Source organism: Balaenoptera musculus, chromosome 7 (assembly GCF_009873245.2).
Source record: "Balaenoptera musculus isolate JJ_BM4_2016_0621 chromosome 7, mBalMus1.pri.v3, whole genome shotgun sequence".
NCBI classification, from domain to species: domain Eukaryota; kingdom Metazoa; phylum Chordata; class Mammalia; order Artiodactyla; family Balaenopteridae; genus Balaenoptera; species Balaenoptera musculus.
The window spans coordinates 33,455,610-33,475,883 of NC_045791.1; positions in this window are offsets into that span (position 1 = coordinate 33,455,610).

The window sequence follows — 20,274 nt, forward strand, 5'->3', positions numbered from 1 at the left end:
ACAAGTAAAATAATGCGATGCAAAGAATAATGGAGGACAGACGAACATGGGTTTTTATAATTTCTCTATAAGCTCCACAACAAAGATGACAAATCATTATTGTTTTGTAAAAACAAACATATCTTTTAAAATTCAACTGGGAAAGGAGGATGGAAGGAAATAATAATGTGCCAAAAAAAAGCATTCATTAAAGTGTTTATTGGTGAACTGTGGCTGTTTTTCATGAGACAGTGACACCTACTCTAATATACCGAGAGGCAGAAGATTTTCAAAGGCACCGTTGCTTGAGATCTCTGCAGTATTTTTCACGTAAGAAGGACTAACTCCCGTGAAAGGAAGGTTGTTTTAAAATATATATATAAATGTAGATAACAGAATATGAATGTATGTCCTTATCAGGCACATCAGCATGGATAGCTTATTTTCTATTCCCTGGGAGGAAATTAGATGCTTGGTTGGGATGCAGAAGCAGATGGGCACATTTTGATTGGGGTCAAGATTGGGAAACAGTGGTTGGGACCTAGGATTTGGGTGAAGATGAGCCTGAATGATCCTTGGCTAACAAGCCTGGGTCAAAGCCTGTGATCTGGAGAGAAAACGTCTGAAGGGGAAGGAACTGGGGACAAGTGTTGTTACAGAAACATTTCTGTCCAGGATAAAGCCAGTTTCTCTGTTTGCTGAACCACAGCCTAAAAAAGCAATGTTCAGTATTTATGAGCTCTATTTCTCAATCAGACCACTGAGAGCAAGTTCCATGATTGTGAAGAGAGGAAGAGAGAAAGAGATTGACTTCTGGCATCTGAAAACACATTTCCCTCACTAACTCAATTGTGACTGTCTGCCAGAAAGCAGAGCTCTCTGTCTATGGCAACTGAGAGGTTATAGGAAACATCGTGTAATGGTGGGCAGTAATAATGGCAAAAGGGAGGGGAGAGGACCATGGAGATGAGAAGAGATAAGGGGAAAGAAAGACAAGAAATTAATGGTTTCTGAGTTTCTTGTGTGTTTCTTCCTTTGTTTCCTCTCTACCTACCACTTCATGATTGCTGTAGGTTTGTACATGGAGTACCTTAATTTGTGAGCATCTGTTCATCTGATTTGAATTTTGTATTCTCTAGGGGAAATTCTGTAATGCAATGAGCATAAAATGAGTTGCAGAACCATTAGTTGAAGCAGAGGTGGGGAGGGGGTCTCTTACCTGAGGTGCTGCTTTGAAAATGTCCTCTGGTACTCCTGGTTTTCCTAATTAAATGCTATCAACCCTACACATTGTAAAATGATGTATATATTTTACTGAGTTCCCTAAACAAGGAAGCTTTCAATGGAGGAGTACAAAAAGAATATTCTTTGAAAAAAAAATAGAGTCCCATAGGAATTCTGTAAACTTAAACCAAAGTAAATAAAACCTGGAAATTATTTTTAAAAGGCTATATGAATCTTTGATTTATGCTAAAAGATTGAAAATCACAAAAAGGAAACATATTTTTTAGGAGATTTTAAAAGTTTTCCAGCCCAACTCCCAGCTCCCAATCTTTTCCCTAATCAGTGAATTTAGCAAAAGCCAGACATGTATGTAATTCCTAACGATTTTCAGAGAAAAAATTAAAACCCATACTACAGTTATTATATAATTTATCACCTAAAATGGGACATTCTAAAAAGTGTAAGGAGGCATTTTAAAAATAATTATATTAAGACAGCTTGCATAACCTAGGACTGTCCTAAGCAAACTAGGCAACTGAAGTATGGCCACCCTACCTAAACCTTTGTCCTATAGAAGTGCACACTTAGTTCTGGAACCACTGCTGTAAACTTTTCTACAGATTGGAGGAGAGGTCACCATGTCATTATTCATCTTCTGATTGGGTTCCCCACATTTTCAGGACAGAAAGTTGAGACCCAGGAAAGTTTAACTTTCTCAGGGTCTCGTAGCAACCTCTGCACCATTTTTCTTTTGTCTCTTAGGAGTATCCTTTCTATAGTTTCTAGATACTCAGTATCTTATCACCTCCCTGAGACTAATTACAACCATAGCAGTAACACCCCCGGGGACACAGTTTCAAGAGTGTGATTGTTTCCCTAGCACTCTGCACTTATAAATTATACTAATTTTTCTAGGCCTCAAGGCATGGTTGTCTAGGTACTGTCATATTCAGAGTGATACTCAACTATGAAGTTATAATATTTCTTTCTTGATAATAGGAGATAAACTAAATGTATCTTTCAGTATATCCTTGGAGTATTTGAACAAGTTAAGGGATTGTAGTTGTCAACTCACCATTGTTTCTGGATGGTGGCTTCTTTTTCTACTTCCTCTTCTTGAGAGGAGTTCAATTTTGTTAGTGTAGAGAGAGAAAAAGACATGTCTGACCCTTATGTCTCTTGGCACTGCTTAACTTCCTCCCTTTAGAAGCAAATACCAGGAATGAATTCTGGAGGACAGAGGGGCAAACTAGCAGTAAAAGCACAAGAGCTGATGTTTCAGCTGAATCTTGAGGGACAGATTTATATCAACAAGGCCTTTAGGACACTATATACAGAGGTTTCAAAGTATTCCGGAGATACTGAAAATCAGGAGTTTTTGTAGTGTGGGTGGAGTGTTTGTGGGAAATGGTGCTGAAAGACTTTGCATAATGTGCTTTGACTTTATTCTGTGTCCTGTGAGGAATAACTGAAGGGCTTTAAGTAGGAGAGAATATATAGTATGTACCTTTTAAGAAGAAACTCAGGTGGTTTTGAAAAAGCTAGGTAGTAAGGGGATGCAATACAGTGCAACATAATGGCTGAAGACCAGCTAGAAGACTCTTGCCAGAGCTTGAATAAGAGGGGACAGATCTGAGCTAAGGATTTGACTGAGAAGGTTGATAAAAATGGATAGTTCAACAAGAGATTTAGATATTAAACTTACAGGACTAAATTTTCACAAAATAAAAATATGTAGCGAAATGATACTGAAAAACTTAAGGGAAGACTATATTATGAAAAATAGAATAGGAGAGGATGGCTGACAGGTTTCTAGCTATGGAAACAGGGTAATTGGTCCATTCTAAATTGAAGAATTACTGGAGAAAGATGGAGTATTAGTTGGGCATTGGTAGCGATAATGAGTTACATCTAAGTATATTATTTTTATGTGTTCATGAGACATCAGTCACAGATGTCTAGAAACAATAAGTATCATCAAGTCCAACCCCCCCTTTTTTTTAATCAGGATACCAGGATTCAGAGGAATGAAGTAAGTTTAGGAAGATTACCCATAGTCTTACTGAAGAGTTAAAGCACCAAGCCTCTGACATTCAGTCCAGAGTTTTACTGTGAGTCTCTTTCTCTGGGGCAAAGCTTACCATGTCTTGCCATTGTTTATTTGGTTGGTTAAAAGAAAAATTGTTTGAGTTAATAACAACATTTTAGGGACTTCCCTGGTGGCACCGTGGTTAAGAATCCGCCTGCCAATGCAGGGGACACGGATTCGATCCCTGGTCCAGGAAGATCCCACATGCCATGGAACAACTAAGACCGTGCACCACAACTACTGAGCCTGCACTCTAGAGCCTGCAAGCCATAATTACTGAGTCCATGAGCCACAACTGCTGAAGCCCATGCGGCTAGAACCCCTGCTCCACAACAAGAGAAGCCACCACAATAAAAAGCCCACGCACCACAACGAAGAGTAGCCCCCCGCTCACCGCAACTAGAGAAAGCCTGTTAGCAGCAATGAAGATCCAATGCAGCCAAAAATAAATTAATTAAAACACAACAACAACAACATTTTAATTCCTGGAAAGACTTTGCCTAAGTGTTGCCTTTTTCTTAAGTTATTGCCTTGTATGCTAACTGTATTTCAGCAATTGTCTGCATTAAGAAATTGCATAAATGCTGCTTTTGGAGCAAAGTTCTATATGGAAGATGACACATGTCTGTGATGTCACAGGTTCCTGAGAGGGTTTTCTGAAGGCTTTTGCTGAAGGCAATAATATTCAGTCTGGGTGTCCCCATTTCCTCTTTTTGTTTTATTCTGTGCAGCTGTGTTGGAAGCAAGCAGAGGAAGTAACCAAAAGTGGATCTGGATTCGAACGATTCTTGAACTTCCCTTTCCAGCATCTGTCTTACTATGGGGCAATTCAAACAGGAGGCAACCTCACAAACAGCCCTTTGTCAAAGCTAACAGCATGTTTTTCTTGTGAGAAATGCCCTTTTGCCTAATGTGAGTTTTGAAAAATGTTGCTCATCAAAAGTAGAAGTGTTTGACCTTCATTGGAGTACACTAGTGGTGGTAATGTCACCAAGTTCCTCAAAGTGAAGGCAGATGTTTGCAATAAGAGGTTGACCCCGCAAGAAAATTTTTTAGGTTCACATTAAAATATCATTAATAAAAGATTAGTTTTTTAAAGAATAAACAAAAAGCCTATGGCCTGTTTTTTCAGCTTCAAAACATTTCTCACAGGCTTTTCCATCTCTCTGATTCCAACATGATAATTATTTAAACTTATGGTGACTCAATGAAGTTTCCTTGGTTGTTTTGGTGTTTGAAGTTTATTAGAAGATGGCAGCATCTTGAGATATTAGGTTAAATTTTAGTCCATCATCTACATTTTCACAATCTTGTTTTTTGTAACTCAGCATTTTTTTTTGGATATTTAGGTTGATTTCTTATTGTGACTTTGTTCAACTTGGATTAGCCAGACAAGACTCCCCCATTTTAAGATGCTAGTTGTGACTTTTACCTTGTAAGTCTCATGACTTCTGTCTTCTTACTTTCTTCTGACTCCTAATTCAGAAATTACTGCTTTGCCAAAAAACTATGTTTTCTTTTTTGGTTGTTGTTTGGTCTTGCTTTGTTTTGGTGGCTATAGTTAAGGCAAAGATAGATGTTTGTTTATTTATTCCATGGCTTTGTGGTCTTTGGGCAATTTCTGTAGCTGAACCACTCCCCATCAAATACACATACAAGTAGATGCCCATCCTGAGGCATGTCTCTACTTCAGGGGGATACAGTCTTAACCTGTAACAAGACTTCCAACTTGAAACACTCAGTTTATTAATCCTGCAATCACTTTAGTCAATGAAGTTTCCCACGATCTGTTTCAGAGCCTAGTGGTTAGGATTGTATCTGTGTATTAGCTGTGCTGTGAGTGACATACTTGCTGAAATGTGCACCAGTGGCTTTGACCCCCCTGATTGCATGAAGTAAGGGAAGGAGAGAGATGGGGGAAGCTCCGTGACCATGTGATTCCCATGGAAGTTTTCCTTGTTTTGTTGCTGGAGCATTATAAGGCAAATGCTACTCACTTCTTTTAAGAAATCCCAGCTGCAGATGGAGTTGCTGACCACAACAGAGGCTGTTGCCAAAGCGCTCTGTTGGAATACGGCTGTGGCCCAGAAATAGTTGCAAATAAGCAGAAGTTCTCTAAAAAGAAAAAAAAAAAAAAGGAGAATTAAAGCTCATGGAAAAGTTTTAATATAAAAGGAGTTTTATCTATGGTTTTGTCTATATAAACACAGTTTGTGGGTTTAAGGACCAAGTCTGCACTACTGTTCATATTGTTCAGGCTCTTTTGTTCTAGCTGGGTTGGGGAAACAGTTCCCTTGGCTTAGATGACATCAGGTCTCATTGGTGGCTGTGTAATATTTTATTTAAAAAAACCCACATACTGTAAAAAAGTAAACTGTAGTTAATAATTTGGTTACTTTGTTCAGAGAAGGTAAACTTTGATATTATAACTGTGGGCAGAACACACAGGTTGCCAGTTGCTTTTGTTCCATTTTATGATGCTATGTCTCGTGTTTTTGGGGAAGTACCTTCACATTCATTATTTTCAGTTTGCTATGACTCTAAACATGTCATTAATCTCAGACTGTGAACAGAATATGGCAATGGGGAAAAAAAAGCATATGGCTGGATGTATCAGTACTATTGCTTCAAGCTGCAGGCATGACCCTGGGGTGATGACACACACTGATGAAGATGAGGATGAAGATCTTCCACTGTACAATGAGTTATAAGAGAGATTTTTGGTGAATAGCCATTTGGAGGCTTTTTAGGGAATCAATAAATAACACTCCTTTTTTTTTTTCCTCCTGAGCTTGGAACTTATTGAAAAAGAAGACAGAAGCCAAACAAAAGAGACCAAAATAGTAGTTTTTTATGTATAAAAGTTGCATCAGAGAATACAATTTACTATTTGGCCAAATGGACATTTAATATTTTCTTTATTCTCCGTAATGGATTTAATCTAGCACTCAAATCTGCTGGAATTCCTTTTGCAGGGATGGGGACAGCCCACATGGTTGAGAGCAAAATACAATGCCCTCTCTGTACAGGCAACCAGCTTGGTAAGGGAGCACAGCCCACAAGAGGCTTCTCCCAAACTCACATCACACTGACTCACTCATCCTCCCAGAGGGAAGTGTGGGAAAGGAATGAGGAGAGAGAGGCCAAGGGAAAAGGAGTAGGAAGTTCCTCATAGAAATATGAGGCAAGAGAAGTCGAGACACCCCCCGCCCCTTAGCATCCATCAGCAGCATAGAGAGGAGAGTATGAATCATAATTGGTGCAGAGGGAGGGGTCAGTACCTTAGAAGTTCTAGAAGTGAGGTAGACAATGAGCCTACTGGGTAAAGCGGTTAAAAATAGGCGAGAACAAGAATATATGGAGAATAGAGACCAGTGTTTATGGCCACTTTTGATGGTTCAGATGGACAGGTAAGAGGCTGAACAGCACATTTGACAGGTTTAAAGGGCTAAAAGTACAAAGAATCCAAGTTCTCTCGAGGGGCAAAGCCTGATGGATCTTACTTTACTTGTGTTTGGAGCCCCAAAGGATTGTACCCTAGGAGAAAGGGTAAATTAAAAGTAAACAGGGGCTTCCCTGGTGGCGTGGCGCAGTGGTTGAGAATCTGCCTGCCAATGCAGGGGACACGGGTTCGAGCCCTGGTCTGGGAGGATCCCACATGCCGCGGAGCGACTAGGCCCGTGAGCCACAATTGCTGAGCCTGTGCATCTGGAGCCTGTGCTCCGCAACAAGAGAGGCCGCGACAGTGAGAGGCCTGTGCACCGCGATGAAGAGTGGCCCCCACTTGCCGCAACTAGAGAAAGCCCTCACACAGAAACGAAGACCCAACACAGACATAAATAAATAAATAAATAAATGATTTAAAAAAAAAAAAGTAAACAGGTTCTCAAAGGAACTGCAGCTCATTTTAGGATCCCTTTTAACCCCTATAATTGAACTGAGGTGATCCCAGAATTATGTTGCCAACAGGCAACTGACAGGAATGAATACAAATATTTTCTGATAGAAGATAACACCATCCTAGTCCTTAATTTATTTATACAAACAATATTACAGATAAAATGTCTGGCACATTGTTTAAAAATATCCATGCACATGCAGAGACAAGATAACAAACATGAACAGGAATGAATGGAAATCCAAGACAATAGAAATAGATCTTCAGTGTTCCAGATATTGGTGTTATCATAGACCATTAAAATAACTATCATTTTTATTGTTCAAGGAAAAAAGAGACAAGAATGAGAATTCTGGCAGGAAAAAAATAGAAACTTTAAAAAGTAATCATATTGAAGTTCTAAGTTTCAAAGTACAGTAACCCAAATTAAGAGCTCAATGGTTGGGTTTAGTTGCAGATTAGATGGAACTAAAGGAAGAATTGGTGAGATGGAATATAGGTCAGAATAAATTATACAGAATGAGTCATGGAGTGACTAAAGGAATGGAATATGCAGAAGAGAGCATAAGAGAAGACACAATAAGAAAGTGAAAAATATGTAATTGAAATCTCAAAAGAAGAGGAGAGAGAAAACAGGGCAAGAGCAGTATTTTAAAAGAGAATAGCTGAGAACTTTTGAAAACTGATGAAAGACACATCACAAAGCCCTGAAAATCCTGGCCAGCATAAATAAAAAGAAGGAATATCTAGATACATGGTAGTAAAATTGTTGAATTGTTGACTAAAAAAGGCAAACAAAATTTAAATCAAGTGAAGGCAGGATTCTTGTTGTCGGTGGTGAGAAGGCAAAGTAAATGTAAAGGATCAACAATAATGCTGAGAGCTGACAACAGAATCTTCAAAATCTTGACACCTGATTGAAAAAAAATAACTATCAACCAATAAATCAATACCTTGTGGAAAATATGCTTAGAAAATGAAAGTGAAGTAAAAACATTTTCAGTTAAACAAAAATAAGATACTTTTTCACCATCAGACCCACAATGAAAGCAATAAAAGTGAATATTCTTTTTTAGGCAGAAGAAAAATGACTCCATGTGGAAGCTCAGAGATGCACCCAAGAGCAACAAAAATGGTAAGTATATCATTCAATAAATTAGTGTTATCTGTTTAAAATAATAATAAAATTTTATGTCATTTAATATATATAGAGAGGATTAAAATAAATTATAACAATGTCATCTAAATTGGAAGAATGAAGTAAAGTGTTTTAAGATTCTTCCATTGTCTAGGAAGAGGGTAAAGTACCAATTAATTTATTTTATAAGTCTCTAGGGTAAGCACTGAAAAAATAATAAAACAGCATATAAATTCCAAGCTAATGGAGAGAGGTGGTAAAGTAATAGAAAATAATCCAACAAGAAGAAAAGAAAGAAGCAAATAAATAACTTCATAAAACAAAACAAAGACACAGAACAGGTGGGATAAATGGAAAGAAGCAAGTAATACAGTAGATTTAAACTTTACATGGAAAGGTGAAGCTGAATAGGTAAAACAATTTTGAAAAAGAATAAAGTGAGAGAAATTAGTCTACCTGATTTCAAGACTTATATACTATATAGCTAGAATAATCAAGACTGTGTGGTATTGGCAGAGTGTAGACATTTAGATCAATGAAACAGAATAGAGAACCCAGAACTCACACAAATATAGCCAATTGATGTTCAACAAAGGTGCAAAAGCAATTCAATAGGCAAAGGCTAATTTTTTTAACAAATGGTGCTAAATCAATTGGATATACATCCACTGCCTCCCCAATAAAAAAGAACCTAAACCTCATGCAAAAATTAACCAAAAATGGATTACAGATTTAAATGTAAACATAAAATCATAAAGCTGATAGAAGAAATCATAGGATGTAATATTCAGGACCTGAAGTTTGGGGAAAGAGTTCTTAGACATGACACCAAAAGCAAGATCCAAAAAAGAAAAATACTGATAAGCTGCATCACAATTAAAAACTTTTGCTGTACAAAATATCATATGAAGAGGATGAAAAGACAAGCTACTGACTGGGACGAAATATTTGCAAACCATATGTCTTACAAAGAACTCATATCTAGAATATAGAAAAACTCTCAAAACTCAACAGTAAAACAATCCAATTAGAATACGGGCAAAAGATATGAAGAGGCCTTTCACCAAAGAGGATACATGAATGGGAAATAAGCACATGAAAAGATGTTCAACATGACTGGACATTAGGGAAATGAAAATAAAGACCAAGATGAGACATCACTACATACGTATTAGAATTGCAAAAATAAAAAAATAGTGACAGTATCAAATGCTGGCAAGTATGTAGAGAAATGGATCTCATACATGGGAAAGTAATATGGTACAGCCACTTTGAAAATCTGTTTGTCAGTTTTTTAAACAATTAAACACACATTTACCATACATGTTGTCAATTGCATTGCTGGGCATTTCTCCCAGAGAAATGAAAACATATTTTCACACAAAAATCTACACATGATTGTTCATAGCAGTTTTGTTGGTAATAGTCAAAAACTGGATAAAACCAAAATATCCCTCAATAGGTGAATGGTTAAACAAACTTGGTACATCCATACCATGGAGTTCTACTAAGCGATAAAAAAGAAGAGGGACTTCCCTGGTGGCACAGTGGTTAAGAATCTGCCTGCCAATGCAGGGGACACCGGTTCGATCCCTGGTCTGGGAAGATCCCACATGCCGCGGAGCAACTAAGCCCGTGGGCCACAACTATTGAGCCTGCGCTCTAGAGCCCGCGAGCCACAACTGCTGAGCCCATGTGCCTAGAGCCTGTGCTCTGCAACAAGAGAAGCCACCACAATGAGAAGCCTGAGCACCGCAATGAAGTGTAGCCCCTGCTCGCTGCAACTAGAGAAAGCCTGCATGCAGCAACGAAGACCCAATGCAGCCAAAAATTTAAAAAAAAATTTTTTTTAATAAATTAATTTAAAAAAAAGGAAGAAACTATTTGATACATGTAATAATTTGCATGAATCAAGGGCATTATGCTTGTTGAAAAAAGATCTCGGAAGGGTTACACACTGTATGATTCCACTTATATAACATTCTCAAAATGAAAAATTTATAAAGATGGAATGTAGATTAGTGTTTACCATCATTTAGGGCTGGTGAGCTTAGGGGGTGGCTGTGACTATAAAGGAGTAGCAGAAGGGAAACCTTTGTGGTGATGGAATAGTTCTGTTTTGTTTGCGACTGTGGTTACACAAACTTATACAGGTGATAAAACTGCATTCTATGTACACACATTGTACCAACGTCAAATTCCTGGTTTGGGTATTATACTATAATTATATAAGATGTAAAGTGAATGAAGTGTACAAGAATCCTTTCTGTACTATCTTTGCAACTTCCTATGAATCTATAATTATTTCAAAGTGTAGACTTTAAAAAAAACCTGCACAAATTTATCAGTAATTATATTAAATGTAAATGGATTAAATGCTCCAATTATAAGACAAAAATTACCTGACTAGATTTTTGTTTTTTTAAGCCAAATTCTGTTTACAAGGGGTATTTTAAAAACACTGAGATACAGAAAGTTTGACTGTAACAGGATGGAATTGGTAACTAAAGAAACGTGGTATAAATTATCAAACAAAGTCAGTTGAAGCAAATACTGCTTGTGAACAGTCATGCGGTTTTGGAGATCGGTTCTTTTATTTGCCTAGTGTTTTACAATTAGCCAGACCATAATATTACTATGACTGACATAAAAAACAAAACAAAAATTCATGCCTCACTAATGATGGAATAGAACCATTTCACACACACACACACAGGTTGTAGTAGTTAAACATTAACTTAATTTTTAAGTAACTTAAAAAATTGGTAGTGCGTTGTTGTAGTTCATCTCATGACTGTTTCCTAACACTCTAACCAAGTTTATTCTATACACATGATTTTGTTTTGTTTTGTTTTTCTTTTATTGTCTGGTTCTGTTTCTACCTGCCCTATGAACTAAGTGTTCAAGGACCTTTGGTGAAAAGTATATATCCTATTGTTTTAAGCTTGCTTGTTTATTCTCCCATTTTATTAGTAGCCATGTCTGGATTTCATAAATACTTCTATTGATTTTGTACTTAACACTCTCAGTATTATGCAACTGTTCAGAAAACAGCAGCGTTATTAAAATGCAGAAAGTAAATGGATTTCTGGGAAGAGGAATATTCAGAGAACATCTAGAGAAGGAACTAAAGAGTTTTTATAAACATACATAAAAACAGCCATTTTGCATGTTAAAATCAGCTTATTCCATTGCAATCTCTCCCATGGATAATCTTTTTCTTTCCACTGAGAAACTCTCTAATAATGAATGATCCATCATGAAGAGACCCTATTTGAAAATGAAAGCATAAAAATTTCCTGTGAGATTTAGATGCCATTTAAATTTATCTTTATACATATACTGCTTGAATAGTAGTTGCTGCTTGCCCAACTCAGGAGCAAGGTGTTTACTGTTATTATTATTATTATTAATAACTTTAAGATAATGATTAGACCATTTTATATAGTCTTGTAAAGTTTTATATTTCATAAGGCAGTTTTCATAAGCATTTTTATATTTGGTCTTCACAATGTGCTAAGGGTTATTTATGGCCATCGTTCTTAATCCCATTTGCAGAAAAGGAAACTAAAGCTCAGGGGTGTTGCCTGCCTTACTCCAAACCACGGAAGTATTCAATGGCAGAGCTTGGTCTCACACCTAGTCTTCATAACTTCTAGCCCAGTACTGTGTTTACCTTGTCACACTGCCTTCCTTCCTTTAGTGACAGAAGTGCAGTGGCTCCTCTCTTTTAAAAGGATTATCTCAGGAAGAATGTACATACGCCTCTCTGGCACCTTCCTCATTCTATGCTCGTGCTTCAGGCTTCGCTTTTCCTGAAGCCTATAGTGCATGGGGACCATGCTGTAATCTGCCTGCTGTGAATTTGTCTTTCCTCAGCACATTTATATGTTTGTTTCTGCAGCAGCATGTGGTCCCATGGCAAATTCATGGCAGGCTGATTGCTGGTTTTCTTTGCCTCCCAATGTCAGTTGAAGCCAAAGTGATCAAATAAAATCCAAATCAGGCAGAGTGCAGTGCCAAGCACAGCCCATATGAAAAACCCCAACTTTGAAAATAAGATTGGCAATGTTATCAGTATTGAATACTCTGATAAAATTTCCCTGAGAAATGCAATTAAAGACTGCTGAAGAATAGAAATGAAAACAAAGTGTTGGTTTTATTCTCAATTTTAAAAAGAAGACAACTTTAGTTGGATTCACATCCTAGTCTAATTATTGATTTCATCACCACAAATGAAAAACAGAAGAACTATAAGGAGGTTAAGATCCAACAAAAACATAGCAAAATAGTGGGGAGGGAGTGGAAGGAATGTGGAGAAATTGTATGCAAGGGGTATAAAGAACAGCCGTTTTCAGAAGAGCTTTTTGTAACTAGGAAAGCTAGACCTTGCAGTCACTTGCATTTCAAAAGTTTCTATGCATTCAAAGCCTAGTGCCTGTCTTAAAGTGAGCTTGAGGGTTTCACAGTGACTGGGATGCAACTAAGCTATTTCTGGACGATGGGATTCATCTGGCATTGCAGGGTGGCCTTGTGCACACAAAAAACACTTAAAATCATTTTTTCTCTGACTAATTTATACATTAAAAATAAACTGCCTTAGAAGCGTTTGCTTTTTTGGATGACTTTTGGAGGGCCTGCTGTTTTAACCATTCCATAGCAGAATCTGCTCTGTTGTATACAGAGTCAGCCTTTGATGTATGTAGAACTTAGACAAAGTCAATCTGAGAACTCCAAAGAAGATAATCAGGAAAGAAACTTATGAAAGTAAGGCAACAAGCATTAATGAAAGAAGTTGAGATTTTTTTTGAAGGGAAATTTGGGAAGAAGGGACAGTTGGTCATGGGAGTATGATCAAGAGTGGGTTAGACTAACCACTGAACTAGCCACTGCCCAGATTCCTTCAACTGGGCTGTTTCCCAAACTTCAGTCATTCTCAAAACATGTTCTTGATTTTTTCCATATCACCTTTCAAACTGCTAAATCTTTTATTTGATATTTTTATTTGAATTATGTTTCTTTAAAGCAATTTTATGTGACATATCATAAACGGAAAACCATTAACACCTAATATAGACAGAAGTATAGAAGAAAATATAATAACAATTTCGTTAAATTCTAGCAGTATATACTATTATTTGCCCTAAATCCTAAGCTTGAGGCCTCGCCTTTTCATTCTTGCTAGAAAAGGAGATTAAGATGTGGTAGAGGAGTTTTAAACTTACGTCATCATTAAACTGATTCTTCTTCTTTGATGTAGTCTGACAGTTTAAAGGAAAATTATAAATTGAATAGTATCCTTAATTTGTAACTAAGTACTGTTGTTACTGTTTGGTGGTTTGTTTTTTATTTCAAGCAACACAAACCATTATTAGGAGAACATGAAGTAAATCACTGTAAATATTCATGTAAATAACATGAACTGATCACTGTAAAGTCATTTCCAAATATCGTTACTTGGGTGAATCAGCCCCACTCTCCACCGCTCCCTGTATACAATTTGCATCCTACTGATCAAGATTGAAAGATTCAAAGCAGGAAACCTAATTGGCTTAGAGAATGCTTCCATTTCTTGCATGGTGAAGGCAGGGTGTTTGAGCGACAGTTCCACAAGAATGTGTGCAATAAGGGTATGATAGTTAATTTTGTGTGTCAACTTGACTGGGCTGTGGGATGCCCAGATATCTAGTTAAACATTATTTCTGGGTGTGTCTATGAGGGTATTTCTGAAAGAGATTAGCATTTGAATTGGTGGATTGAGTAAAACAGGTGGCCTTCCCCAATGTGGGTGAGCATCATCCAATCTGGTGAAGGCCTGGATAGGACAGAAAACTGAGGAAGCTTGAATTTGCTCTCTGTAAATTGTGTGATAATAATTTACATTAGGACATTCAATATTTTGTAATATTTTTTGCAGTAATAATAATCTATCAAATATAACTCCATTGCAGTACTTGAAGATTATATATATATATATATATATATATATATATATATATATATATATATATATACATAAAATTCTTGGTTAAATTTGACAATTGACAATCCAGTTGCCTTAGACTCAGTAGAGTAAAATTTCTCCAAATTGAAATTAATTTAAAACCATCTAAGAACTATAATATTTCAATAAAAAGTTTAAATTTGTCATTAGAAAATTACATAAAATTCTTAATTATATCAATATAATTAATGATTGTGCTGAAAAGAAGTAAAAAATAATTTTTCTGGAAAATATATGATAATTATGATTTAGGCATGATTTTACTTTTTATCTATTCAAACACTCTCATTCCAAAACAGAATGCCCAGACATGTGCAATGATAATTAAATATAGGTATCATTTTATTTTACTAAATTTCAGTCATATAAAAACCATGGATTTACAAATATTCTAAAATATTATTATTTTAAAAATATACTTTTTCTAGGTAGTATATTTCAATCAACAGCTATTTGTGACTTGCAAGTTTTAAATAAGTAGCACTCTCAAATGTTTGGAGCAAGACTATAGAAATAGAACAGCAAATTTAATCCAAATAAAGCAAAATGAAGGGGAAAATAGATAAAAGAAGAAATTAACAAAATAGAAAACAAGCCTACAGTTGAGAGAACTGACAAATTTATTCTTTTAAAAGGTTATAAAATTGTAAATGCGTCATGAGATTGATGAAGACAAATGAGAGAAGGCAAAATGAACAATAGCAGATATACAAAAGGGGGGACATCACTACAAATCCTACAAACATTAAAGCCACCATGAGAGACTGTTATGAGCAAACATCAGATGAAATGTAGAAATTTCTAGGAAAGAAAAACTTAACCAAAATTCAATCGGGAAGAAATAACCAATTGAATTGTGTTGTTAACCATTAAATCTATTGATTTTATAATTAAAATTATTCCCGCAAAGGAAATTCTAGGCTTAGATGGTGTCACTCGTGAGTTCTACCAAATATTTAAGAAACAAATAATATCAATCTTACACAAACTTTTCCATAGAAAAGGAATGACTTCCCAACTTACATTGTGAAGTAACATAACCCTGATTCCAAAACCTAACAAGGACGTTAAAGAAAAGAACAATAATAAGGCAGTCAGACTCATGAACCAAATCCTGCAACATACAAAATGCGTAATATATCACAACCAATTTAGACTTATTCCAGTAATGCAAGGGTGATTTAATATTCAAGAGTCAATCAGTGTTATCCACCAAATTAACACAATAGAGGAGAAAAATAAAATATTCATTTCAATAGATACCCCAAAATAGCATTTGATAAAATTTAGCATCCATTTATGGTTAAAAATTAATAATCCTTACCATACCAAGAATACATAGGTTGATGGGGAAGGATAGACTTTTCAAAAAGTGGTATTAGTTTAACTGCATATTTTTTCCAAACAAATACACAAATAAAAAGGAAAAAGAAAGTTAACCCCTATCTCACACTGTACACAAAAATTAATTTCAGGTTCACTGTAGATCTAAATATGAAACACAAACAAATGCAGCTTGTATAGGATAATAAATGAACACATTTTAATGTTCTTGGGATTCAGAAAGATTTTTTTAAACAGGATACAAAATATATCAACCAAAAGGGAAATAATCAATATTTTTGACTACAATAAAAATGATCATTTCCATTCATCAAAAGATACCATTAAGAAATGAAAAAGCAAGGCAATCAAAATAATAACAAAGATCTTATATCCCTTCAAATGAATAAGAAAGTCTACCTATAGAATAATGGGCAGGAATGTTGGACAAGCACTTAGAAGATAGATAAATGGCTGGTAAACAACCCTGTCAGTAATAAGGAAAATGCAAATTAAAATTACAGCGAATTATGTCCAAGAACTGCTCAATGTATAAACAGATTACAAATATATTCCTACAATGAAATACAACTTTGTGATAAAAAGGAGCAAACTACCAACACACATTACAGCATGGATGAATTTCAAGAGCATTATGCTAGGTGAAATAAGACAGACATAAAAGACTACATACTCTATGATTTTATTTATGTAAAATTCTAGAAAAGGCAAAATTATAATGACAGCCAATTAATGGTTGCCCAGGTCTGTGGGTGGGGAAGGGAATTGGCTGTAAAGGGACAGGAGAAAGCTTTTTGGGGTGTTGGAAATGTTCTATATCTTGTGTGTGGTGGTGGATACATGACTATTTATTTTGTTAAAAATCACCGAACTTATTCATACCACGAAAAATTATAAACAATAAAAATAAATGAATCACTGTACCAATATGGATGCATTTTTAAAATACAGTATTGAGAAATAATAATAATAAGGGTATTCATATGATCAACATATAAAAACTCTGAACTACAGTATTCTAAGCCATGATAGTAGTCACCTTTGGGCAGAGGGAAGGGAGTAATGATTGGGAAAGGGCATGAACTGGGAGAGGGTCTCGTGGGAGCTGGCAGTGTTTAGTTCTTCAACCGGGTAGTGAGTTCATGGGCGTTCATTTTGTGATGAGTTCCTGAATTATGTATTTATGTTTTCAGTACTTTTCTGTTGATTATGACAAATGTCTTGCTGTTGGAAAGGTGGGAAATGGGGACATGATTAAATGTGTGGTTTTGTTTTTTGTTTTTTTTGAAGTGGGAGATACTTGAGAAATATTACTTTTTCGTGAGACTGATTCATAGAGAAAAATGGAAGGAAAATGTTTTGAAGGGACAATTAATAGTGCAAAATTTCTGAGGAAAGAGGATTTAGAGTTTAGCTAAAAGAAAATTGGCCTTTTATTAATCAAAGGGAGAAGGAGAAATGTGCACAGGTAGGTTTGTGGATGGAGAGCACAGGGAGTTCCTGTCTCATGGCTTCTATTCTCAGTAAATTGGAAATGAGGTGACTTTGGAGGAGGAAGTAGAAAGATGAGCAGATTTGCAGTTTGAGAAGTGTAAAGAAGTTTGAAAAAGTAATTGCAGAGGGGAATGTGAGATTGACCTGGAATTCACTTGTTAGTGTTATGGGCCCAAAATGGCTTGGTGAGTTGAATATATTGTGGGAGTCCTATGAGAAGAGCCTCTGTTCTGGACTCAGACTATAGCAATGTGTAGTTTGGCCTCTTTAACATGCTTACTGCGGCTAATTTCCAGATCTCAAGGGGGCACATAGATTATACATGAAATCGCTGTAGCTCTAAGTAAGTAACCACAACTAGTTCTGGGAGTAGCACACAGAGATGGAGTCACGAATGAGACCTGCATGTGGTGTAGGCAAGGTGACTAAAAAAGAGGAACATTTGCCAACAATCACAGATATCTTGACAATGGGGTATTCTTCGAATACAACCTGTGTATAAAATTAGAGGAAACATCCTCATACCTGAGTTATTTGTCTAAGTCATAGAATTCAAAACCAAAGAAACATCGAAGTATGTGCTTATCAGAAATGGCTATGCTAGTGCAGGGGACGCGGGTTCGAGCCCTGGTCTGGGAGGATCCCATGTGCCGCGGAGCAGCTAGGCCCGTGAGCCACAACTGCTGAGCCTGCGCGTCTGGAGCCTGTGCTCCGCAGCGGGGGAGGCCGCGATAGTGAGGGGCCCACGCACCGCGATGAAGAGTGGCCCCCACTTGCCACGACTGGAGGGGGCCCTCGCACAGAAACGAGGACCCAACACAGCAAAAATAAATAAATAAAATTAATTAATTTTAAAAAATGACATTAGAAATTATAACTGTAGTGTAAATTTCTTAAAAAAAAAAAAAGAGAAATGGCTAGATGTGGATCTTATTTTGCCTAATGCTAATTTCAAATTCAGAGGGAAAATTATTGAGAAAGTGTTAATGAATCAACAAGAATGGGTTTACTATTTATGTCTGCTCTTTGAAAGTAATTCAAAGCAGTTGTCATAGAGAGGATTAGCCAGTAGTATTATTCTTGTGTGTGTAATCATGTAATCTTGTTTTTAATAAGATTGATACTAATCTTGTATATTGGAAGGGATATAATTCCTTTGAGGGTAATTATAGTTACTTTATCAAAATAAAGTGACACCCAGCTCAAACTATTAGGCATCAGTAAAAGAGATGAAAGTTTATTATACTCCATTACAAATATATAAAAGCAAGCAAAAAATTTTAAATAACATTCTGGCATTATTATATTTTGTTTTATTTTTTAAAATCATCTACATATTTTCCTGGGGGACTATCAAGAGAAACAAAGATAAAAATAGGTAGTCAGAGAATGACAGGCAAAAATATAAACACATTTTTCTTTTTCCTGTTGGCTCTTTCTTGTGCAAGTTGAGAAATAGAGATATAGGAGAAAAAGAGGCTTTGGAGAAATTGAAAGCAAAAGATTTACCTTCAGGCTCAGATGGGAAGCAAAGATTGGTAGACCCACTTGAAAGTTGATCTTTAGATTTAGGATTAATTATTAAAAAGAAAGATTATAATCAAAGATTATGTATATAATTAGTGATCGACTATGCAGTTAAAGGACCTTAGATGCCCAATGGGGTCTTTGAGTTCATTTTGTTAACTGAATTTGTTTTATTTTATGAGAATAATACTTGATTATTTTTAAGGTTAAACAATAAAAATATATAAATGAAAAGTTAATATTCTCAACTCTCTTTGTTCCACATTGAGCTAACTAATGTTAACTGCTTGCATCTTTATTTCTAGATATTTCTGTGTTTATTCAATCATATGCAAAGAGGTGTATTTTCTGTGTGTGTGTGTTTGTGTGTGTGTGTGTGTGTGTGTGTGCTTAAAAACAAACATGGTATCTACCTCAACAGATTACTCTGAAATTTGATCTTATCACTAAAAATGTATCATGGCCATCTAGTCCAACAAGTAGATATAGTATAATTTTACTCATTCTTATTAATACCTTCAGAATATTACATAATATGTATATGCACCATCAACTACTACTACATTCTACTACTAATATACATTCAAGTTATTTTATTTTAAGGAATTGGCTCATGTGATTGTTGAACCTGCCAAGTCTGAAATCTGCAGGACAGGGTGTCAGGCTGGACACCCAGGGAAGAGTTGGTGTTGCAGCTCAAGTCCAAAGTCACTTTGGAGGCAGAATTCCTTCTTCCCTGGGGAACCTCAGGCTTTTCTTATAAGGCCTCCAACTGACTGAATGAGGCCCACCCACATTATGGGCTTTACTCAAAGTCTACCAACTTAAATATTAATCCCATCTAAGTATTAATTCATGGCAATGTCTAGACTGGTGTTTGACCAAACAGTGGGTACTGTGACCTAGCTAAGTTAAATTCACCCTCACACTATGTATATTCCTCTGAGATTTGCTTTTTTCATTCAACATTTTGTTTTTGAGATTCTTCCAGACTGTAGTTTTAATTCATTCAGTTCTTCTGCTACATAGTATACCATTGCATTAATGTATCACAATTTATTTATCCATTTGTTCCTATTGATGAACATCTGAGATATTTCCTGTTTTTTTTTTTTTTTTTTTGGTTACAAATAGTGTTGCATTGAACATTTTGGATTATGACTCAGTGTTCAAGTACAAGAGTTTCTTTAGATAATATACCCAGAAGTAAACTTGCTGGATGTTAGGATATGCACATATTTAGTTTACACGATAATGCCAAATTGTTGTTCAAAGTGATGTGCCAGTTCACACTCCCACCATCAGTGAGAGTACCTGTTGTGCCCCATCTTGGTCTTGTCAAGCTTTTAGATGTTTGCCAGTGTTTTAATCAAAAATAGGACTCCTGGATTCTCTCATGAAGTCTGCTAAATACTAGCTGTGTGGCTATTGTCACAAAGGGTCCTTCCAGCCTTCAATTCTACTGGTTCTAAACTCTCACCTCAAACTACTCAGGTAGATAATGTCAGAAAACAAATCAACATCACACCAACTTACTGTGCACCAGCACTGAAGACATTTAATTTAACTTGGCTCAG